Source organism: Piliocolobus tephrosceles, chromosome 2, assembly GCF_002776525.5.
Source record: "Piliocolobus tephrosceles isolate RC106 chromosome 2, ASM277652v3, whole genome shotgun sequence".
Taxonomy (NCBI): domain Eukaryota; kingdom Metazoa; phylum Chordata; class Mammalia; order Primates; family Cercopithecidae; genus Piliocolobus; species Piliocolobus tephrosceles.
Window position 1 is genome coordinate 69531903 of NC_045435.1, and position 25389 is coordinate 69557291.

A 25389-nucleotide genomic window follows, 5' to 3' on the forward strand; every position below is an offset into this window, starting at 1 on the left:
TTGTAATCAAGTCATAGACCAAACTCATGCTTTATCTCTCATCTACTAAGGTCTTTGTGCTGCTGAGAACAACTGTTACAAATACTGGAAGATATTGCTTAAAGGCAAACAGAATGAGTACTTGGAGGAGTTGGCCCCATAAATGATATATTTGATAACTGATTCCACTTTTAAAGGAAGCTGCTTCTGTTGTTAAATACCCATGAGATAGGGGCCCCCTGCAGAGCTATAACCTATAGTCTTTTAAACTATACATAAGAACCATTTAAAATACATTGGTAGGTAAGACCGTGTTAACAGAAACAAAGAGGTTAAGTTTGGGAAGGTTATACTTTGGTTTCACGAAAACACATGTCAAGCTGTTCAGCCCACGTTACACCTGGTGCAGACATCACACTGTAATCACTCAGGCCATGCGTCATCTCATCTCCACTCACCCAAAACAGGAGATGTCACCAGTGAAAGATATTTTCTAGGTGGGAGAAGTTCAGGTAAGGATTTCAAAGGCAAGATAATTTAAAAGCAGCTAGTGTGAACTTTTTCTCAAAAAACTCTAAATATTAGAGAAAAGCATATGCGCTCTTTGGAACAGACATGTAACTGGAATGTCACCAGGGACTTGTGCTCTCTTGAGTTTGAGAGGCACCAATATGTATTCCCAGACCATGTGTTTTCAAGCACCCTCACTTGTCTGACAGCCACCTAGGAGACAGCTGATAACAGCTCCAGAAATCACCACAAGGGGGAGCACTGACCTGGCGAGTTAAGCCCTAGGGGGCAGTGTCAGGTGGAGTCTACAGTCTGGACTTAAACAGGGCATGTCATGAAACCAACTTCCATCATTCACGGGTTCAGCCATTACCCAGGCTGGAAGCCACACACTTAGCCCATGTGAGCTGAACATCTACCACCTTTTAGGATCCTAACCAAACTCTTTGTTTTTTTTTTCTTTTTTCTTTTTTTGAGATGGTGTCTCGCTCTGTCACCCAGGCTGGAGTGCAGTGGCAGGATTTCGGCTCACTGCAAGCTCCGCCTCCCGGGTTCACGCCATTCTCCTGCCTCAGCCTCCCAAGTAGCTGGGACTACGGGCGCCTGCCACCATGCCCGGCTAATTTTTTTGTATTTTTAATAGAGACGGGGTTTCACCGTGTTAGCCAGAATGGTCTCGATCTCCTGACCTTGTGATCCGCCCACCTCGGCCTCCCAAAGTGCTGGGATTACAGGCGTGAACCACCGCTCCTGGCCCCAACCAAACTCTTATCCTAAAAGTCACCCCAGGGGTCTGGAAGCTTCTCAAGCAAAATGTTTTCTTTACTCCCTGTCCTGACCATTGGAGTGCGCTGTGTAAACCTCTCAAGAAAGCTCAACTCAAATGTCTGCAATCCTTCTTAGAAAGGGGAGGATCTGTCTTTTGGGCCCTATGGGTAATTTCTAATGCTGACCACCGGGACTCCCCAAAAACATTTCTACTAGAGCAAGAATGGTGAACAATTTGTGTAACCTCTCCCAGGTACCTACTATAACCCATTCTAGAAATCTAAATAGAAAACTCTATTTTTCCATCTAGTGTCCATGCAAGGATGGTGCATTTCTGCCAAAAATAAGTTTGGAGTCTGGCGTATTATCTCCAGTTGATTCTTAGAAATGACTGACCAAAGACAGTGAAGGGGAAAAGAAAACAATTTGTGGAAAACTCGTAAATAACTCTTTGTCCCCCTCCCCCAAAACTCTGTAAATGTAAAGAACACAACATATAAGGAAAATACACCCAAATTTAATGTGTAGTTTGGTTGCCATGTAGCTGTTCATACATATTTTGCCACCTAAAGAAAACTGTGCAGCTTCTTATTGTTCTGTTCTGTTTTGTTTTGTTTGAGACGGAGTTTCACTCTTATTGCCCAGGCTGGAGTGCAATGGCTCAATCTCGGCTCACCGCAACCTCCGTCTCCCAGGTTCAAGTGATTCTCCTGCCTGAGTCTCCCAAGTAGCTGGGATTACAGGCATGTACCACCACGCCCAGTTAATTATTGTACTTTTAGTAGAGATGGGGTTTCTCCATGTTGGTCAGGCTGGTCTCGAACTCTCAACCTCAGGTGATCCGCCCATCTTGGCTTCCTAAAGTGGTGGGATTACAGGTGTGAGCCACCGTGCCCGGCCTCTAATTGTTATTGTGATGTATTTTCTTCTGGCTTTACAATTTATTTTTGTAACTGAGGCCTTAGACCCTAGTTGCTAAGACAGTGAGGGTCGTTTTTGTGTAGAAAGTTACGCTAATCTTGACAATTCACTTTTACTTGACAATTCACTTTTTGGCCAAAGAGGAAATAAAAAGAAAGTATATTGATGTGCAATATACCAGCTTTGGAAAATGAGAACAGTTTAAGGATCTGTTTAGAATTTACATGTCTCCCAACCCAAAACTCACTGTTATTCCTATTATTGCAGTTTCATTGGAGTAGAAAATTTAACCCAATCACCAGGAAACTGAAGAGACTCAGTAGCCTAAGAAGGGGATTATTCAAAGGAAAAAGGTCCTAACTTACATGTTGAAATTCTCCTGTTCTAAAACTTCTAAGGGAGAGAATAGGCCATGTAGGAACATTACTGATATTGGTTATTTATGTTTCTGAAAGTCTTCATAGGAAACCACCTCAGCATACATTGTTACTTTGAATTTTCACAGCAACCCTGAGAAACTGGCTCCAGGGCAGTTATTATTCTTTACAAATAAGGAAATTGTAGATGTCAGGCTCACAGTCACCCAAATAACTGGCAGAATCAGCCCTCAAGTCCAGACCTTCTTTCTGAATTTGAAAGTTCACTGCTTTTTTTGTATTCTTGCTGCTACTTCTTAAGAAGCAGAAAACAGGCTCATTTGATTGTGAGGCCTTTCAAGAGTAACTATACTTGCAGGCCAGTCGTGTCTTCACAATAAAACTGCCTACTTCTTTGCAAGAGATTTCACAAAAAAAGGCTTTTTCTACTCATGCTTACTGTCAGCGGTGAGACATAAAACTGAAAATGTCTTAAAGGACTAAGTTAGCATTTTGATGCTGTGAGCCTTTTAAATACCCCATTGTCTCTGAAGAGAAGGACAATCAGCCTTTGTCCTGCCAGGGCATTTTTCATCCATCCCGGATCCCTGGAAGGCCCCCATTCCTCAGAAGGGCTGTTGTCTTTTCCCTGCCACAACATCAACGCGACATATCTCACACTTAAGACGGCAGCCTACTCAGTCCCCATTCATAGATTCCTCTGGAAATTAATGTCTGCTACCTCCACCCCCTCAAAAAGAAAAAAAAAAAAAGAAGCTCTGGCTTTGTGAAAAGAGTTATTGGAAATAGAACTTGTGAAAAACCCTTACTATGCAATGGGAACTCAGACAATAATGTTTTGTAACAGTTCTGTTTGATGTGTACTGACGGGAATTAATCATTTTAGTTAACAGAATTGCTCTTTGTTATGTAAACTTTGTAAAGTCTGCCTCATATGACCTCTTGCGTTTGGGGAATCCACTGTTCAAAACTGTCATCTTTCTGTGGACAGCAGTATTCCTATGGCAACTTATGGGACCACATTACCACTTGACTTCAAAATCTGCCCCGCTGATGGGTTGGATGCCAAGCTAAGCAAAGATGAAAACACTGTAAAATAGGTACACACACAAGTCCCATTCCCCAAGAATTGATTAAGTGGAATGAATATTGGTTTTCCCACTTCACATTTTCATAGCCAGCCTCTATCAAAAATGACCACAACCCTAAAAATACACCATTTCTAGATTGACACACTTCTGTTCACTTTAGATCTCTGTCTCTTCTAAATGTATAAAATGAATAAATTGAGTGCCTTGGAGAACATAAATAGTTTGGCCTGGGATTGTGTGTTTTTAGGTTGGGTATTTAAGGTAGGTTCCCACCAAAATCACTATCTCCCCAGTTCCCCTAAAGATGGAATTCTCTCCTCACATGGTTTCCCTAACCTCTCTGATATGGCTTGAGCCAGCTCTTTCCATCTAAGCTAGTAGGTTTGCATTCTGTAAAACAGCCCACCGCCATCATCACAGAGACCATCATCAGACTGTTAAAATCCATTCTTCAGTCTCTTTGTGCCCATGAGAATCTAGAATGACTTCACTAACAACCAAGATTCATCAAGACCCCTTGAACTAGAGCTAGACTCTGTCTCCTAGGTTGTTAACCTCCTATAGTTGACTGTGAAGTAGTCAGTCCCTATGTTTACCACAAGTGTGTAGCTGATAAGCCCATTGTTAGCCCCAAATTGTTTATCTGCAAATGCAAGGGACATATCAATACATCGACATAACATACATAGAAAGAAAGCAGGTGTCAGACTAGAAAAGATCTGAGGTTGCATTCTTCTTCTGCTACTTGCATATGACCTGTGTGATATTGCAAAGAAATGCCTCAGGACTTATTTCTTTCTTGTATAGTAAGAACAACACATGGTGGAAATTGAACTAACACGTACTAAAGCAGAACTTAACACATGGAGCGTAGTAGGTGTTCAATAAATGACAGCTGCTATAATTACTATTGTTATAGTCTCTGCTATGACTCCTTTCTATTACTAAAATAAAGTCAATTTTCCACATGGTTTTCAAGGGAAAATTAGGAAACCATCCCAGGAAATAGATCATTATTCTTTTTAAATTCTAGCTTTTTTTTTTTTCCTTTTCTACCCCAGGTTTTCAGATATGTAAATCTTTAAACCCCTGTGGAATGCTCATTGACATCAATAAGGACACATGATAATTTAATCATGTGTTCTTGATTCAGTTGGTTTTTAAAAGAAAAGGATAACATAATGGAAATTTACAAAAGCAAAGCACTTAGCCCCTAATACTTCTTTCTTTGAGGTGACAGAAAAAGCCCTTACTGGTTTCACACAAACTTTATCTGCCATCTAAGTGAAACAACATTAATGTTCTCATCTATGCATTTAGCACAACTGATAATTTTGTAAATGCAAAAAAAAAAAAAAAAAAAAAAAAAAAAAAACTAGTGGGAGCATGCTATTTGTCAAGCACAACGGTTGCCTTGTAACCCTACCTGGGTCTTCAGTGATCCCGCCACCTTATCAGAAGCTGATGGGAAATTCAGGGCACTTGTTCACCAGCTGCAGGGGTATACTGTGGCTCCTCCAAATAAAGGTAATGACAGGCATAGTCATTTGAATACTTATCTGCCAAGGTATCTGCCAGCCCATCAAATGTTCGCTGGTAAACAGGTAATCTGAACTGGTGAATTCCTGCAGACAGGGAGCAATTGAGGTCCTCTTGCCAGAGAAGGAAAGAAGAATTTGCCTGATTCAGAATGTAGGTGCTGGGCCTGCTGGCTGCTGAATAGCCTCCCATTAAAGAACACAGAAGCTTTTGCATTGGTATTGAAAGCTTGGGCATGTGGGCATTGAGCCCAGCCGGGGCCTGAGGAATCTTCCTATGAGGACATCTGAGACCAGACTAAGCCAGCCAAGCTGGATCCCAGGCTTCCTCTGAGGAGACCTCCTTCTGCTCTTGCAAAGGAAACCTTCAGCACAGATGTTATTTAGTTTTTCTAATGCCGTCGACTACAACAATGTAAAAACAGATGTATTTGAAACACACATTTGGAGAAAAAAAAATATGGAGTTTATTCTATTCTTATTTATTTTTATAACATGTATTAATTTAATACAGGGAAAGAGAAAACAAATGGGCTATAATCTTACTGCCCAAGAATTTCTCTTGGCATCATTTTTGGACCTTTTTTCCCAGCTTAACACATGCAGAAATATGTACAAATCAAAAGCGTAAAGCTTGATTAATTTTCACACACTGAACACACCTTTGTCGCTGGTACCAGCTCCCAGATCAAGAGAAAACATCGTCAACCCTCCTCCAAGTCTCTTTGGTGCCTTCTAGGCATGACCCACCTCCAAGGGCAATCGTGAGCTCAACTTCTCACAGCATAGATTAGTTTTGCCTTGGCATTTTTTTTTCCCCTTAATCAACACAAATAATACAGTTCTGTGTAATCAGAGAAACTTAGAAATACAGAAATATAAACTTGAAAGCAAAGCCCTCCCTTTCTTCTTACCTCCTTGTCCCTCAATGCAACTTCCATTAATAGACTTTTTGTTTTGTTTTATTTTTGCCTTTTTCCAGGGAAATGTGTATGCTGTTTGCTAACATTGTTATGTCTTCTTCTCTTTCTCTTCCCGTCCTCCTTCTCTTCCCTCCCCTTCCTCCTCCTCCTCCTCCTCCTTCTTGTTCTTTTACTTTACACATAGTACCTCATATACATGTATTGTCCTATTAGTTGCTTACCTTCTTTGTACCATTTTTCCTCCTCGAAGGCTATTTGTACAAATTTCATACGACTCTGTTAACAATATTTCAGTAAATGGTTTGGGAGACAGGAGCAACATTTCATGTTTTGTAACCAAATAAATTATGTTCTTGAATAGTAGAAAGAAGAAAAATTTTAAAAGATACCTTTCTGTCCCCTTCTATAAAAAGGCAAACAGTGGCTCACATCTGTAATCTCAGTACTTCAGGAGGCTGAGGCGGGAGGATTGCTTGAGGCCAGGATTTGAGACCAGCCTGGGCAATGCAGAAAGATCTCATCTCTACAAAAAGATCTAAAAATTAGCCGGGCGTGGTGGTGCACACCTGTCACCACAGCTACTTGGGAAGCTGAAGTGAGAGGATTGCTTGAGGCTGCAATGAGCTATGATCACACTACTGCACTCCAGCCTGGGCAACAGAGCAAGACCCTGTTTCAAAAAAAAGAAAAGTAAACTAAGTTCCCTGTGGCAATTCCTTTCTCTTCTCCAGATTTCTGGGTTCTTCTACAACAGACATGAGAAAAGAAAGCCCACTCAGCCCATATGAAGGACCCTCTATGCTCAAACTCCAGGAAACTCAGCCCCATCGGGGTAATCCTGCAGCAACTGTAGAAAAGCCCATTCCCGATCTATGGTGTTTGCTGGTCTAGTATTTCATTAATATGTAATATTTTCTTTGCTATCAGGTTGAAAAATGAAAGCCTTTCTTTCCAAAACAAAATACCAAGAGATCACCTAAGTTTCCTTCAGTGAGCTGGCTTAACTTTGTTTTACTTTGGCAGAGGAAATTGCCATCCTAGAGAGGCATTTTTCAGTATTGCAGACTTTAAGCCTGCAACTTGATTTTAATTAAAATATATTTTTTCCAATAGGTGGCACTAGTGTGTTTAGCTAGAGTTAATACCTGCCCAGTGAGGGGAATTGTGCAGTTCAAAGTAGCTGCACTTAACACTTATCAGCACCTTTCCCATACACTCCTAGAGGCTGTCTTGACTTCTCAGCACTTCCAATGAGATTGCAAGATACCCAAACAAGCATTTCACAAACTGGCCCTTGACTTGTGGCTAATGAAAAATAGATTACAGAAAGGGGAGAATGGATCGCCAATGAAGAATATTCCCTTTGCCCTTTAGTTCATTTAAGGAAATATTAATATCTGAAATTTAAAGTCCAGGACTGACATTTTCCCTGTACATACAACTAAACACTGATGAAATAGTAAAAGACTAGCAGGCCTAGAAGTCAGCTACTTAACACGAACATCCAAAGACAGCCATGCACTTTGCTTCTGTTTCAGATTTTCCATTTGTGAGAAAAAAGTAATAGTGTCTTTCCCCAAAGAATCATTATATTTGATGATGTCTCAAGAGAAGACATCAAGAATGCACTCCATTCAAGGTCAATTTATATGATGTTCTCAAAAAGACTTTAGCCTTCACCACCTTTCAGCAATATTGTAAAGGGAAAATTAGAGCTACTCTGTGCGTCACAGAGTCTGGGAGAATATAAAACGATACACCGTGTGGGTGCTTGAATTGTGTTGAGTACAATCCCAGTTTCTTCCCTTTTCTGACTGTATCACCATGGAAGAGTCATCTAAACTCTTTGCTTACTGTCCATCTGAAAAATGGAATTCAATATAACAAATTATTTTATTATTTTATATATATATATATATATATATGGTTTTTTTTTTCGAGATGGAGTCTTGCTCTGTCACCCAGGCTAGAGTACAGTGGCGTGATGTCGGCTCACTGCAACCTCTGCTTCCTGAGTCCAAGCGATTCTCCTGCCTCAGCCTCCTGCGTAGCTGGGATTACAGGCACCTGCCACCGCGCCTGGCTAATTTTTGTATTTTTAGTAGAAATGGGGTTTCACCATGTTGGCCAGGGTGGTCTCAAACTCCTGACCTCGTGATCCACCCACCTCGGCCTCCCAAAGTGCTGGGATTACAGGCATGAGCCACCGCGCGTGGCCTCCTTTTGTTAAGAGTAAAACAAAAAGCCAGGTCTTTTCAAATCTTTGGGCTTGAGTTGTGGATACGGTCTTATTTTTTCATAGGTGTAATATTGTGAAATATATATCTGGTCTTCACCCAGTTTTCTGTCATGTAGCTCCTAAAATCCTCAGACTCTCCAGAGTGATGAGTGTCTTTTGTATGCTGATGAGATGATTGGCAGCCTGGGACTTGCTGGGTAGCTTCAGGATGGGAGATGGTCATCGGGCAGACCAAGCCACAGTTAGAGGGTCAGCCCCACCCCCCAATCTCCAGGGAGAGAAAAGGACTGAAGGTTAAATTGTCCAGTGGTTTAATCAATCCTGACTATGTAATGAAGTCTTCTTAAAAACCCAACAGGACAGGGTTCAGAGAGCTTCTGGATAGCTAATACCTGGAAGTTCCTAAAAGGTGGTTCGCAATGGGAGGGCATAAAAACTCCATGCCCCTTCCGGCATGCCTTGACCTATGCATCTCTTCATCTATATCCATTGTGAAATCTTTTATAATAAACCAATACGTGTAAGTGTTTTCCTGAGTTCTGTAAGCTGCTCTAGCAAATTAAGGGAACCCCCAGATAGGGTCATGGGAACACTGACTGATAGCCAGTTGGTCAGAGGCACAGGTAAAGCAACTTGAGGTTTGCCATTGGCACTGGAAGTTGGGGGCAGTCTTGTGGACTGAGCCCTCAATCAATGGGATCTGATGCTGTCTCCAGGTAGATAGTGTCAGAATTGAATTGAATTGGAGAACATCCCACTGGTGTCTGCAAGAGAATTCCCACAGAGTCCACTGGAGAACTAATTGGTTCTGGTGGGGAGAACACATTTTGGTGACCAGAGATGAAGTGTTGTGTGTTGGCTATGTGAGAGTGGAGAAAATACTTTGGTGGGATTGTTTTCCTCCAATAACTCTTTAAAATACTGTTTTTTACATTTGATGTATTTCATAATCAAACATTAAATCATTATTATTATTATTATTATTTTGAGACGAAGTTTCACTCTTGTCCCCCAGGCTAGAGTGCAATGGTGCAATCTTGGCTCACTGCAACCTCTGCCTCCCAGGTTTAACCTCCCAGGTTCTCCTGCCTCAGTCTCCCAAGTAGCTGGGATTACAAGAATGCACCACCACGCCCGGATAATTTTTGTATTTTTAGTAGAGACGAGGTTTCACTATGTTGGCCAGGCTGGTCTCAAACTTTTGACTTAAGTGATCCACCCACCTCGGCCTTCCAAAGTTCTGGGATTACAGGCATAAGCCACCGCACCTAGCCAATCATTAATTTTTTAATAAGCATCACTGAAAGACAATATAGAAGTCACTGAAAAGACCCTATATAAATTCAAAGTAAAAGTAACTTTATGGAACTTTTATTCATAAAAGCAACACCTGATCATTATAAGAAATTTGGGAAATTATGAAGTGGAAGATGGGGTGGGGGGAATCACTCAACCAGAGGAGAGATATACACAGTTACTGTAAACTTGAATACTTTTGGGAATTGCGAGTAGCATTTTTCAAAACAGTGCTTGGTAGGGTATAGCAAGTACAGAAAAATAGGGCTGCTTTAGATTGCTGAAGCCCAGGACAAGCCCTGTACCTTATCGACTCCCTTAAATTGAGAATGTTGCGTGAGGCAGAAGAGTCAAGTAGATGGCTTCTAAGATTTTCTCCAAAACTAAGATTTTGTCATGTTATGCTTCCACTCAACAAGTATGTATTGGGTACCTACTACATGGAAGACACTGTGCTGGTAATAGTCTATATACTAGTGAGCAAAGGGGCAGGAAGATAGGCATCAAACAATGCATCAGATGATTTGTAATTGGTTACAATGTAGTAAGTGAGGTTATTGTGAGATTGTGATAGACAAGGTGTCCCATCTGAGAGAGGGAAGAAGGCAGCTGAGCTTTGAACACTAAAGGAGAATCAACTAGATAAATGGAGGAAGGTGAAATGAAGGAGAGAAATGGTCTGTGCAAAGGCCCTGTGGCAGGAAAGAGATCCATACTCTGAGAACAGACCACAGAGATTAGAGTGATGGTGGGTACAGGGTATGTCACAGATGAGACTAGAGAGTTATCAGGAGCTCTTTGGATTGTAAGTGGACTCCTCAGACTAACAGTTTGGCTTTTATTCAAAATAAAGTGAGAGTTCATTGAGGAGTTTTCAGTAGGGAGTACCTGCTGTGCAGATTGGGCTTCCCTGATGAGTCTGAATTAGATGGTGAAAGGGTGACTATATGTGGAGACCAAGAGTCTGCTGAAATAATTCAGGCAAGAAGTGACAGTGGCAGAAGTGGATGTGGAGAATGGTATTTAAAAGTAACATCACTAGGACTGGGTGCAATTGAATAATAGAGGGGGACGGCTGTAGAAAGGATGACTTCCAGGCCAAATGTATTAAATCTGGTTGTTCACGTGTAAAGTTTCAGGAATGTGACTTTGTAAAGTCAAGAAACACATATTAAGCCCTTGTTATAATTCAGGCCCTACTTTAGGCACAGAGAACACTACAGTGAACAAAGGAAATTCCCATAGCACCCATGGAACCACGTTATGACAAAACTTAGACCAGATGTCAGTGAACTACAGTCATGACCAAACTTGGTCTGCTGCCTGTTTTTGTAAATAAAGTTTTATTGGAACACAGCCATGCCCATTCATTCACATATTGTTTATGACTACTTTCTGCTGGAGTTAAGAAGTTGCAATGGAGACTGCATGACCCACAAAGATGAAAGCATTTACCATCTGGACCTTTACAGACAGTTTGTTAACCTTTAACTTAGATAATCTGCATGTTAATCTTATCCTTCGCTCTGATTTCCTGATAACTTGGGAAAGCTAGGTAACCTCTCTGACTCAATTTTCCTAGATGTAAAATAGAGCTAGTAATACCTATGTTATTTGTCCATGTGAACAAATTGAGAAAATATCAGTGAGGGCTTTGGAATATAAAAAACTAACATGCTAGGCTGGGTGTGGTGGGTTAGCACCTTGGGAGGCCAAGGCGGGCAGATCATGAGGTCAGAAGATCGAGACCATCTCGGCTAACACGGTGAATCCCCATCTCTACTAAAAATGCAAAAAATTCGTGTGTGGCAGGTGCCTGTGGTGGCAGGTGCCTGCAGTCCCACCTACTCGGGAGGCTAAGGCAGGAGAATGGTGTGAACCCGGGAGGCGGAGCTTGCAGTGAGCCAAGCTCTCGCCACTGCACTCCAGCCTGGGCGACAGAGCGAGACTCTGTCTCAAAAAAAAAAAAAAAAAAAAAAAAAAAAGTTACATGCTAGTAGATGATATCAAGGTATATTATGAGAGTAGGTTATTTTGACTTTAATCTTCCTTTTTCTAGCATGTGAGGCCCTCAGCCTACTTTTCCAACCTGATACTGCTTCACCTTCTAAAAGTATTTTCGACAGAAGCCAAGCTGAAAACTGTCTCAAGTGTAGACCCTCATTTATACTGTTCCCTTTTCTCTCACCTCCCCTTCCTTCAGTTTACTAAAATCCTGCTCTATTATGGTCTTTTATAAGTGTCACCTTCTTAATGAAGACTTTCCAAATGGACTCACCCAGATGCCTCTCCTTTGTTCATATATACTTCATGCTAAGTCTGTCTCTTTCTTAACTGCCTATCCCCGATCTGTTATGGCATTGTACTAGTTTGTCTTGTTCTGACTTATGAGATAGGAGAGAAGATGAGCATTGAAACTTGCTCATATCTATAGTCCTATAGTGCTTAGCACAATGTCTTGTCCTAGCAGAGGCTTTGAGTTGCAAGTAGGGACTTGAAAACACAATCCAAACCACAAACTATAAGCCATTGATTGAAATCAAATATATACCTAATCATGATTTGGAGTTTTCAATTGCAATCCTAGGACTGGCTCCTCCATAGGAAGAAGGCTATGCAGAAATAGAGGCTTCCCAGCAACCTAAAGACAAATGCAACAGTGGCTTAAAAAGATTCTTCATGTGAATACAGAGATCACAATCTGATGACCCACAAGTTTATTTCGGCCTCCAGAGCTGTTCTTTTTCTCTAGAATTGTGTAGACCAATGCAGAGTTATACATTTTTTTTTTTAAGTTACCAGCATTTTAAAATGGGAAGATTTAGTACAAAAATCTAGATTTCTGAGTTATTTTAGAAGAAGCCTGGGTTCCCACGTGGCGACTATCTATAATAGCATAGTAGTGACTGCTCTCTGTGTATGAAGTATATGATCTCCAAGTTGCCACAGTCCCCACCAATCCCTATTGATGTCTGATGTTGTAGCTCCAACACAGTAGCTATTTACCTTTGTGCTTGCTCTGTTTATGTCTGTCTATTTTCAAAAAATAGAATTGAAAGAAAAATAAAATACTTATTTTACCCATATTTTTAATAAATATTCTTAATAAAAATGTAAAACTAAAAATAATCTGAGAAGTAGCTGGTAACATACAATTAAGCTTGTGGATTCAAAAGTCAGACTATCTCGGCCCAAATCTGGTAGCCTGTCAGTTGAGTTGCCTGATAAAATATAGAAAACACAGTTAAATATGAATTTCAGATAAACAATGAATAATGTTGAGTATGATTATATCTCATGTATTTTTATTTGCCAAATCTGAGAACCCTACTTGTACTTACTATGTGACATCAGGCAGGAGTTAGCCTCTCTGTGTCTCAGTTTCCGCATGTGTAAACTGGGGATAATAAAGGAACATTGTGAGTATAAAATAAATATTAGCCACTATCATTGTTAGTTTATTTAAGAAATATAGCAGACGGAATATTTTCTTGGGACAGTGAAGAACATGTCTTTATATTTGATAAAGTGTGTCTTATCCAGGATGTTGCATTTGAGTAGCAGTTGCTCTAGACAAATCTCGAAAATCTCAGTGGCCTCATGCTAAAGATTTATTTCTACTTTATGTAATGTGGACTATAGGTCAAAGGCCAGATAGCTCCCTCTTACATGGAAGATGTGACCTCCAAAGTCACCACAGCAGAGGAAGGAGATGGAGAAGGCATGCCCGCTGGAAGTCATACAAGCAGCTTCCCCTAACAGCCCATTGGCCATAACTAGTCACATGGTCCTAACCTAACTGCAACGGAGACTGGAAAATACAGGGGAGCTTATAGGCTGGTGAACAGTAACCGTTTATCTGCCTGCCTGCTATAGACAACTGGACTTGTAATTCCAGTATATGCAATGGATTCAAAATCAGAAGGCCCTCCTTCTTGTTCTGCTCTTTCTCAAGCCAGAGAAATATAGCCAGAGGATTTTTCTTTCCCTGGGAGGTTCATTTCCTCCCCCACCACTAGAGAAACAAAGAGATTTCTTTTTTTCTTCCTGTCAGGAACAGGAAGTTGTTCCAAGTTCAGTTGATTATATTGTTGACTTAGAAACTTTGAAACAGAATCCAAAGTCAAACAAGAGAAAAGGGAAGGGGGAAATTAAAGTATTCTGATTAAGGACCCACAGATATCACAAGTAGTAAGGTCTTTCCAATTTGTAGCACATAAACCAGATCTCATTTTTCATTTTGGATTTGGAGCTTCCTAAACCCTGATTCTTCCAGCATTTGCAGAGTAATTCTCACAGGATAGACAAATGCCTGCACAGGTCCAATCACTGGGGTGAATCCAGGTGTTTGCCTGGAATGGAATTTCGCCAAAAGAAATTCAGTCTGCGGCTTTGCGTTCAGGAGAATGACACATGGATCAATACAGCAGCCAGCACCAGGCTCACTGTCTGGTCCTGGGTTGAAGGCCAATGCAGTCTGCCAGGTTGCCAAGGTTAATGAAGCTGTGTTGTTCTAATCTCATCTTAAATGAGGTTTTTGAGCAGTGAACAGGGAAGGAGAATGGGTGAACCTATGATGAGTGATGAAGCTTTGTCAGTTATACCCCATGTGTATGATTCATAAGTCAGGTAATATTTCCTGATCTAAAAATCTGAATTTGCAGCTTTGGTGATGATTTTTAGATAAGTTCTGAGGAGTTGCAAGTAGAGACTTGAAGACACAATCAAAACCGCCAACTGGTAAGCCATCTGTGTGTACTCAAGGAAGAAGTTCATTTAATCTTTGTACTCTGAAAGAAAAGGAAGGTACTGTTGGCAGATCCATAAAATACATGTGATGCTAGAGTGGCAGAGACTCAAAGATGGGAAGAAAATCGTTTATCCAACATTACCGTTCTGCCTGGATCATCGTCTAACATTTCATAAGCATTAGTTCTAGTGCCATAATAATCTTTAAAAAGAAAACGTTCCCAAAATGATAGACTTGTTCTATACTTATTATCATCATTGGGAGGCATTTGCTAGAAGTTTAGTGAAGTCAAGGGAGACTTAGTGGCACTTAAATTCTTTTGAGAACTATATTGATCCCTTTCATCTATCCTTGGGTTTGCCTCTGTCCAAAATCCAGAAACCTCTTACAGTTCCGTGTTCATAACACATGCTAAAAACTTTCTCCTTAGGGGAAGTAATAATTTTTAATATGAAGGCTATTAAAATGCCAACAAGGAGTTTTTTATACTATGCTAAATTGTTTTTACCTCTACCTAAGCAATCTTTACTTAACTGAAACGTTGTTGATTTCTTTTTTTATGTCATGGTTTCTTTCATGAAGAATCTATGCGTCTCATCTGCTTGAAGGTAATCCTTCCCAGACCAAGTACATGGTCCACAGAATTGGAAGAACTATAAAGTAGTATTTTTATCCAAACCCTTTTACTTGATGTTAATATGGCACTTGACACTGAGATTATTCTACTCTAGTTGAATTTCTAAAGAACTCTATCTGCTCTTCTTCAGCAGACCCATTAATCAGTTTGATTCCTGAGTCTGACCTCTCCAATACATGATTATGTTTTCTCAGCACTTCCTTCTCCCTGGCATTGCACAGGATTCTTTTGAACCTCATCCTCATCCTGTCTGTTCTATTCTCTTTTTTTTTTTTTTTTTTTTTTTTGAGATGGAGTCTCGCTCTGTCGCCCAGGTTGGAGTGCAGTGGTGCAATCTGGGCTCACTGCAACCTCCGCCTCTCGGGTTCAAGCAATTCTTGTCCCTCAGCCTCCCGAGTAGCTGGGACTACAGGTGCATGCCACCACACCCAGCTATTTTTTGTGTGTGTTCTTAGTAAAGATGGGGTTTCACTGTGTTAGCCAGGATGGTCTCGATCTGCTGACCTTGTGATCTGCCCACCTCGGCTTCCCAAAGTGCTGGGATTATAGGCCTGAGCCACTGCGACCAGCTCTGTCTGTTCTTAATACTGGTATCAATTTCTTTGGATTTCGTCAGAAATTTGCATCCCTAGATTAACCTCGAATATCATATTGTCAAAGTAGTAAATAGGAATTCGTTTTTAGTTTTTAAAAAGTCCTGGATCCCCACCAAAAGCGTTACCCAGGAACTGCTGTAGTTAAAGTAGAATCCATTCATCTTGCCAGAGTTATTAATTGGGCACTTACTATGGGTAGGATTGACTCAGATGTTAGCCTGATTTAGAGACGAATGTAGCATGTCCACCCCTGTTGTAGAAGCTCAGAAAATAAAATTCTCTATAGAAGATCATTTTTATTTCAGACTCACTTTACCAGTCATGATTTTGAGTATAAATGTAAGTGTCCCAAGGTCTCCGAGGTAACAGGAGAGGTTGGAGGAAAGGAGGGAAAAGAGAAGATGGTCATAAGGCAAAGAGGCTGGTTAAGCATTATTTCAGTCTCCTCAGTCCTCTGGAATTCTTCTCATGCAGTTTCACAGATAATGGAAACATCAGCTTAAAGAAGTCTGGTCACACAGCCAGTCGGAGCCTGATCTTGACTCACTGCAACCCCTGCCTCCTGGGTTCAAGTGATTCTGTTGCCTCAGCCTCCCAAGTAGCTGGGATTACAGGCATGCGCCACCATGCCTAGCTAATTTTTGTATTTTTAGTAGAGACAAGGTTTCACCATGTTGCACAGGCTGGTCTTGAACTCCTGGGCTCAAGTGATCTGCCCGCCTTGGCCTCCCAAAGTGCTGGGATTACAGGCATGAGCCACTGTGCCCAGCCTCTTCCATCTCATCTACCAAACTGCCCCACAGATGGGGAGTGGAATGTGGAGGATGATGGGTGAAAAACCAGAACAAGTGGTTCTGACCAGTTGAAAGGCCTCTTATTCTTATTGTTACAGAATCTGAAAAGTTAAGTAAAGTCAAAGAAAGAGTAGTCAAATGATTTTAACATTTGACTATTGTTAACAACCAAATTAGAAGGCATTAGTACAGTCTGTTAAATTTCTAAATGTGCTTCTCCCTACCAGTCATTCTACATCTTCGTGTCTCCCTGAGAGAAATACTTGCACATTGGTAGAAAGAAGCATGCACATTAATAGTGAAATTGTACCTAATGTGCACAAATTAGAAACAACAGAAATATTCATTAGTGGAATAAATAAATAAATTTTGATAAATCTGTAGTATTGAATACTATGGAGATAAGGTAGATCCATACATGTTGAACTAAAAAAGGATTTTCAAGATATATTACGTGGAAAAAAATCAAGTAGCAGAAAAATACATATAGAATGATCATACTTATGTAAAAATTAATTTAAAAGTCTACATTTCAGAAAAGGGAGTGATGGGTTAAGAGGGAAATAATACTTTCAAATTTGGGAGGGAGACAGCACAGGTAGTTTCACGTAGAGAAAATATTTGAATTGGGCGTTGGAGGATAGTGAAATGTAGAGATAGTCAGGATTTACCCTAGGCTACCTCGCTAATAAGGGGTGGAGTCAACATTTGAAGTCATTCAGTTCTATCTGAATCCAGAGTTGGTGCTTTTAACTAAGATTCTTCTCACAACACAATTGTAAACTGAATATAAGATGTAGCTGTAACTCACATGTGTAGTTACACGATGTGTACATGGATTTTTTAGGTATGTTAGGTACTCTCCTAGAAATCCTGTGGAATATCCAGATGAATTAGAGCACCTGGCCTTAATAGCTTCAAGTCTAGTAGAGCAAAAAGAAGATGCATTTACAAATCTTTTTAATATATGAAAGAAAGTTAGCGAGGCTCTAAAGCAAAATCATAGGGAAATTCAAAAAAGGATTGGTAAATCAAGAGAAAATTAAGATACTCCCAGCTGAGGGGCTGGAAGATGTACCGGGTATAATGCATTCAGCTGCAAGAAAAAACTGAAGTAATAGTGACTTAAACCATAAGGTTTAGTTTCTTAGCAAGAAATCAAATGTTAATGGTACAACGATGTACCACATTCATCTCAACAATGTCACTGAGGGCATAAGTTCTGTGATGGTTAATTTTATGGGTTACCTTGGCTAGGCCACAGGATGCCCAGATATAAATGTTATTTTGGGGCATGTCTGTGAGAAATAAGCATTTGTATTGGGCTGAGTAAAGCCAGTGGCCCTCCCCAATGTGAGTGGGTATCTATTCAGGCCCTGCTGAGGGCCTGAATAGAATAAAAAGACAGACAAAGGCTAGATTTACCCTTCCTCTGCCTGACGACTTGAGCTGGGACATGAATCGTCTCCTGCCTTTGGTGTGCTGGTTCTCAGGCCTTGAGATTCAGACTGGAATCTATACCATCAGCTACCTGCCCCTCAGGCCTTTGAACTATGTACACCACTGGCTTTCCTGGGTCTCCACCTTACAGACGGCAGATCTTGGGACTCTCAGCCACCATAATCGTGTGAGCCATGCCTTTTAATAAATATCTCTCAGATCAGGGGCAGTGGCTTACACCTGTAATCCCAGCACTTTGGGAGGCAGAGGAGGAAGATTGCTTGAGGCCAAGAGTTTGAGGCCAGCCTGGGCAGCATAGTGACACCCCAACTCTACAAAAATTAAAATTAAAATAAATTAGCTAGGCATGGTGGCATGCACCTGTAGTCCTAGCAACTTGGGAGGCTGAGATGGGAGGATCGCTTGAGTCCGGAAGTTTGAGGCTGATGGGAGCTATGCTCAAGTTACTGCACTTCAGCCTGGGTGACAGAGAGACCCCATCTGTGAAAAAAAAAAAAAAAACAACAACAAAACTCAAAGATAGATAGATAGATAATCTTAATGGTTCTGTTTCTCTGAAGAACTGTGACTAATACAGATTCCCCCTGTCCTTTCCAGTCATCCTTCATCTTTGGGCTTGTCATAGTCCAACATGGCAGCCACAGTTTCTGGTGTCTCAACCACATTCAAGGGCAGGAAGCAGAAGGTAGCCAGGGAAGCAAAAAAGGTTGGGGAGCTTAATGAAGGACACTCTGCATGTCTGAAAATAATTTTTTCTCAGATGCCTCCTCCAGAGATTTCCTCTTATATTTCATTGGCCAGAACTGGGTCATAAGTCCTTGCCCTCCCCTGTGTACTTCCTGATGGGACACTGACAGTGACAGTGACAGCAGGATTCTGGCTTTCCTACCCTCTGTCATTGAACACCAGCTAGGAAGAATGAGCCTCTTGGTACTGGGAAGCATCCAAGAGTGTCTGCCACCGCAGCTTACGGGGAGGAAGCCATAGCTGGGTTGGGTCTTAAACAGTGATGAAAAGGACATTTATTAGATTGTCTCCCCAGTGTAAGTAGGAGCTGCCCAAACCATATAGTATGTTCCCATTCTCTGGGGATACATTGTAATAGATTTTAATAGATCCTGCCAAATTACCGTTTTCTTTTATTTGTTCCTCTCTAGGGGCGTTTCTCGCTTTCTTCCTTTTATTGAAGCTAATTGTGTAAGCATATAACTCCTGTTGTGCTGTCCATTTGACATTGTTAATTCTCTGTGCTCAGTTTCCTGTGTTAGTCAAGATCCCACTTATTGTATTAGAGTTTAACACCAAGTATTATTAAACATGTCTTAGAAAACTGAAAAGGCAAAAAAGAAGCCCAGAGAATTACACAGGAAGTAATCGCAGGAAGCTGCTGCCACCCCAGCTGTTGGAGGAACAAAGAGGTCAGGATTGTTAAAACTCAACAGAAAACCTTAAAAGAGAAATGGGGGTAGAAACGGGGAGAGAAGGTAAAAGGCTTGGGAGAGGGACCCCACAATGCTGGATCTCAGGCTTTTGAGGAGGGGATACCTGCTGGTGCCAGCATCTCTGAGAGAGTTTGATGCACCTGGTTCTGATAGTGGGAAAAACTGCAACTTGGAATGAGCTACTGCTCCTGGAACCAAGGACTTGCCAGCTTTAAACCCCTGATGCTGGAGAGATCCCGCCTGGAACAGCAAGCCAGACCAAGAGGAACAAGTCCCTTTCCTCTCCACCTGCAAGCTCTCTCTAGTGCCCCCTATTGGTGACCTAACAAAGAGCAGCTGGCAAAACAGAAATTAGGTTTGTGGGTATCAGCTCCAGCATCACGTGATGGCAGAGGATGGAAGATTTAGCGCTAAGAGCTCCCAACAGCACAGCCTTTATTGTTATTATCACATCCTTATTAAGTAGAAGTAATAATAGAAGTTACCTCATAGTGTTATTCTGAGGGTTAAATGATGTAAACCATGAGAAGTAAACAGCTGAATACCTACAGCCTAATAAGCACTCAGGAAGTATTAGCAGATGTTTTGGTTTTGTTGTTGTTGTTTTTTGCTATATTGTATTCTTTTATTTCATGCATGCAAATTTAAGTTTATTAAGTCAATCAGTAGTGCTACAACTATAGACATATAGCTATACTGACAATTTTTAATATTTGGTTCACTTTTAATAGTAAACATCTCAGTATAATATTAGTTCAGAAATTTATCTAATTGTTAGACGTTAGCTAAAATGGATCTTTTTCTGAAACAGTGCTGCCAGATTTTAAAAATTTAAGAGACATTGTGTAGAACAGTTTTGAATTAACATAAAAATTGAAGAGGTAGTGCTAAAAGTTCTCATATTACTTTTACACTATTTTTTAAAACTGCATCCTTTGAAACATTTCAACTTTTATTTTAGATTCAGGGGTACATATACAGGTTTGTTACCTAGGTATATTGCATAATGCTAAGGTTTGGGTCACTCAGATAGTGAACATAGTACCCAGTAGATAGTTTTTCGGTCCTTGTCTTCCTCCCTCTCTCCTGTCAATAGATACTTGTAGTACTCAGTATGAATTGTTCATGTGTATGTCCCTGGCCCAATGTTTAGCTTCCACTTATGCAAGCATGTTATATTTGGTTTTCTGTTTCTGCATTAATCTCTTAGGATAATGGCTCCAGCTTGTATCCATGTTGCTGCAAAGGTCATGATTTCATTCTTTTTTATGGCCATGAGGTATTCCATGGTGTATATGTACCATATTTTCTTTATCCAGTCCACCACTGATGGGCACCCAGGTTGATTCCATGTCTTTGTTATTGTGAATAGTGCTGTGATTAACATACGAGAGCATGTCTTTCTTATAGAATGATTTCTTTTCCTTTGGGCATATACCCAGTAGTGGGACTGCTGGGTTGAATGGTGGTTCTAGTTTTAGTCCTTTGAGAAATCTCCAAACTGCTTTCCTGTTAGTGGATGTTATCACTATTTATTCAACAATTATTTCTTGTGTGCCTACTACGTGCCAGGCACAGATCTAAGTCTTGAGAATACAGTGGTGATTCAGATAGATGAGGTCACTGGCCTTGTGGAACGTGCATTCTGGTTAGGGGTGGTCTGTAGTAAACAAAATCATTTCAGAAAGTGATAGGTGGTGAGGAGAGAATAAAACAGTCCTGCAGCTGAGAGATGCAGAGAAGAAAGTAGCTAAACTTCGGACAACAATGAAAAGACAAGCCACAGACTGGGAGAAACTATATATGAAACACATAACTGATAAAGGACTTGTATCCAGAACAGTTATGTGCCACTTAACAATGGGGCTACATCTGAGAAACAGGCTGCTAGGCGGTTTTGTCAATGTGCAGACATTGTAGAGTGCACTTCCACAAACCTACATGGTATAGTCTGCTACACACCAAGGCTATATGGTATAGCCCATTGTTCCTTGGTTCAAACCTGTACAGCATGTTACTATCCTGAATACCCTAGACAACTGTAACACAATGGTAAGCATTTGTGTACCTGAACACACCTAAAGATAGAGAAGACACAGTAAAACTATAGTATAAAGGAGAAGCAATGGTACACCTGTATCGTGCACTTACCATGAAAGGGGCTTGCAGGACTGGAAGTTTCTCTGGATGAGTCAGTGAGTGAGCAGTGAATGAATGTGAAGGCCTCAGACATGACTACACACTTTATACACTGTAGACTTTATAAAACACTGTACACTAAGGCTACACTAAACTTATTTAAAATGTTTTTCATTCTTCAGTAATAAATTAATCTTAACTTACTGTAACCTTTTGGCTTTTTGTAAAGCTGTATAAAGATATTTTCTTTCTTTATATCCTTATTCTATAAGCTTTTTTTCTATTTTAAAAGCTGCATTTGTACTCTTTAAATTTTTTTTAATTAAAAACTAAGTCACAAACACACCCTAGGCCTACACAGGGTCAAGATCATCAATATCATTGTCTTCCACCTCCACATCTTGTCCCCCGGAAGGTCTTCAGTGGCAATAACATGCAGGGAGCTGTCATCTCCTATGATGACAATGCCTTCTGGAACACCTCCTGAAGGACCTGCCTGAAAGTGTTTCACAGTTAAATTTTTTTAAAGCAGGAGTATACTCGAAAATAATAATAAAAAGTATAGTATATTAAATACATAAACCAGTAACATAGTCATTTATTATCAAGTATTATGTACTGCACATAATTTTATGTGCTAGACTTTATACAAGTGGCAGCTCAGTAGCTTTGTTTACACCAGCCTCACCACAAACACACGAATAATGCATTGCACTACAATGCTAGGATGGCCATGACCTAACTAGGCAATAGGAATTTTTCAGCTTCATTATATTCTTACTGGACCACCATCGTCTAGGCAGTCCGTCATTGACTGAAATGTTGTCATGCAGCACATGACTATATATAAAGAACTGTCAAAACTCAATCATAAGAAAACAATCCAGTTTAAAAATGGGCAAAAGGTTTGAAGAGACACTGCATCAAAGCAGGTCTACAGATGGCAAATAAGCCCATAAAAAGAGGCACAACTCTATTAGACATTAGGGAAATGAAATAAAAACCACAATGAGATTCCACCACACAGGTACTGAAGTGCCTTTTTTAAAAACTGACAATACTGCTGACAAGGATACAGAGCAACTGGAACTCTCGTATATTGTGGATGGGAATGCAAAATGGTACAGCCACTTTGGCAAACACTTTGGCAGTTTTCTAGAAAGTTACACATACACTAACAGTATGACCCAGCCATTCCTGTCCTAGGTAAGAATAGTTTGACATATTCATTATTTTATTATCTATATATACATTTTCCCCTTACTCTTCCCCTCATTTAAGCAGATAGCAGGTTCTGGGCTTCTAAGCCCCAACTAAATTTTGTGGCAGAGCAGAAAGCAGGGTTAGCCTATCTTTTTAAGGACAGAGGCAAAGAGGGTAGCAGTTGAGAGTAGGCTTGAAGAGGCATGAAGAAGAGTCCTATGGGGCCAGCAGGAACAAGGACCAGGGTTCAACTTCCTGGCAGCACCCTGAGAAGATGGCAGAATCCCAGAGAAAAATGGCTCCATGGAACATCTCAGGCAGCACAGCAAAGGAGTTCTAGTCCTCAAACTTCACACCAAAGCAGCCACAATCTTTGGAACCAGCCTCCGTGGATGATGACAATGGTAAAGCTTTGTGGCTATCTGGCTGTGTGACCTTGGAAAAAGTCACTTAATATCTCTAAGCCTCAGTTTTCAAAATCAGTGGAGAGGAGGAGGTGAACCATACACCCGGAGCTACCACGAATGGTTGGGCAAACCATGCTTTGCAAGCATGGTGGCTCACACCTGTATTCCCAGCACTTTGGGAGGCTGACGCAGGCAGATCACTTGAGGTCAGGAGTTGAAGACCAGCCTGGCCAACATAGTGGAACCCCATCTCTACTAAAAATACAAAAACTAGCCAGGCGTGGTTGCGTATGACTATAATCCCAGCTACTTGAGAGGTTGAGGCAGGAGAATCACTTGAACCTGGGAGGCAGAGGTTGCAACGAGCCGAGATAGTGCCACTGCACCCCAGCCTGGGCAACAGAGTGAGACTCTGTCTCAAAAAAAATAAATAAATAAAGAATGCCCAGTCAAGGGAGCACAGAAAAAAACAAGTCCGGAAGTCCAGCCCATCCTCTACTCATTAGCCCTGTGTTCTGGGACACACAAATTTCATTATAAGAACGTTGTTACCATGTCAGGTACAACCTCCAAGCACCCTAAAGATACCTGCAAAGTAAGACTGTTTCCTTTTTTTTCCCACCCTAAGGTATTGATACAACAAATGAACAGGGAGATTTGTCCAGTCAATAGCAAATGAAATTGGATAGTAATCCACCTTCAGGTCTCTGGTTAGCAGGCCTTGAGGGAAACAGAGGCTACAGGGGAGTTTCAGGTCCAGCCAACGTGTCTTCAGAAAATTATGCCCTTTTAGTTCTGTTTGTGAAAACCACACTGACGGTCTCAGGCTGTGGGGATCGGGGAACTGCTGTTGCCTCCTTCCAGAAGGCCTCCCCCCTCACTTGGAGAAACAGTTCTGAAGTTGCAACAGCGCGGCTCAGCTGGGGTTTCTCAGAAGCCCGGCATTCACCCATGACTGAGTCCTGACGGAGCGCTCTGTGGGGAAGCCAGGCAGCGAACACATCCTGGGGAAATTATTGTCCTGCCCCCTGCTTGGCCGCGGAAGGCGGACACCCGGTTTCAATGTTGTCTTTGTTACCAGCTCCAGTAGGCGCTCTGATGTGCATTTTAATGAAAGTGGGACACCTGCGGCAGCGCTCCCGGATCAACAGCAAGGAGGGAGAAGCCCCAGATCTGGACCGGAGTCCGGGGGATCCCCTTTCAAAAGGCAGCCGGGTATTCCAGAGAGGCTGGGAAGAAACGGCCCTTTATCGGCATCGGGCCAGGGCCCTGCCCCGGGGCCCCCTGGCGTGTCGCCGGGACCCTCAGCAGCGTGTCCCCCGCTTACTCCCGGCCCCCTCGCGGGGCTCCCAGCAGCAGCCCTAGGAGTGCCCTGGGATATTTTTTCTATCTTCTGGCTTGAGCTACACGAGGCAGTTGAATTAGAGTCATTACTGTAATTTAATTTCTCCAAATTCAGAGCTATTTTCTTTCCGAATATATCAGGGGCCGGCAAACATTCAAAGAATTGGAGAAACTATTCCAAATTCAGAAAGGTTAAAAGGAAGACCAGTCATAGGGTGAACACTACCACTAATATCATATTTCATAATAATTATATATTATACAACTGAATGTATTATATGGCATGTAACATATAGTACATATGACAATGTATAGTAATAGTCCCATAAAGATATATCATTATCACAGTATGTTATATATTGTGTATAGACACATAATGTGTCTAATATTCCACCCTAATTTATTGATACAACAAATGAACAGGGAGATTTGTCCAGCCAGTAGCAAATGAAATTGGATAGTAATCCACCTTCGTGTCTCTGATTAGCAGGTCTTGAGGGAAACTGAGGCTACAGGGGAGTTTCAGGTCCAGCCAACGTGTCTCCAGGAAAATATGCCCCTTTCGTTCTGTTTCTGAAAACCACACTGACGGTCTCAAGTTGTGGGGATTGGGGTCCTATCTATATTATGTATAGATACAATATGACTTCTTTCACTGAGCATAATGTTTCCAGAATTCATCTATGTTGGAACATCTATCAGTACTTCATTCTTTTTGATAGCTGCATAGTAGTCATTGGACATACCACATTTTGTTTATCCACTCATCACTTAATAGACATTTGAGTTATTTACACTTTGGGACTATTGTGAATAATGCTGCTGTGAGTACTCATGAGCAACTTTTTATATGGATGTATGCTTCTGTTTCTCTTAAACATACTGTGTTTCACCCCATTTTACAGATGAGGAATTGAGGTTCAGAGATGCTATATAACTTGCCCAAGGTCACACAGCCTGTGAAGGCTCTGAGA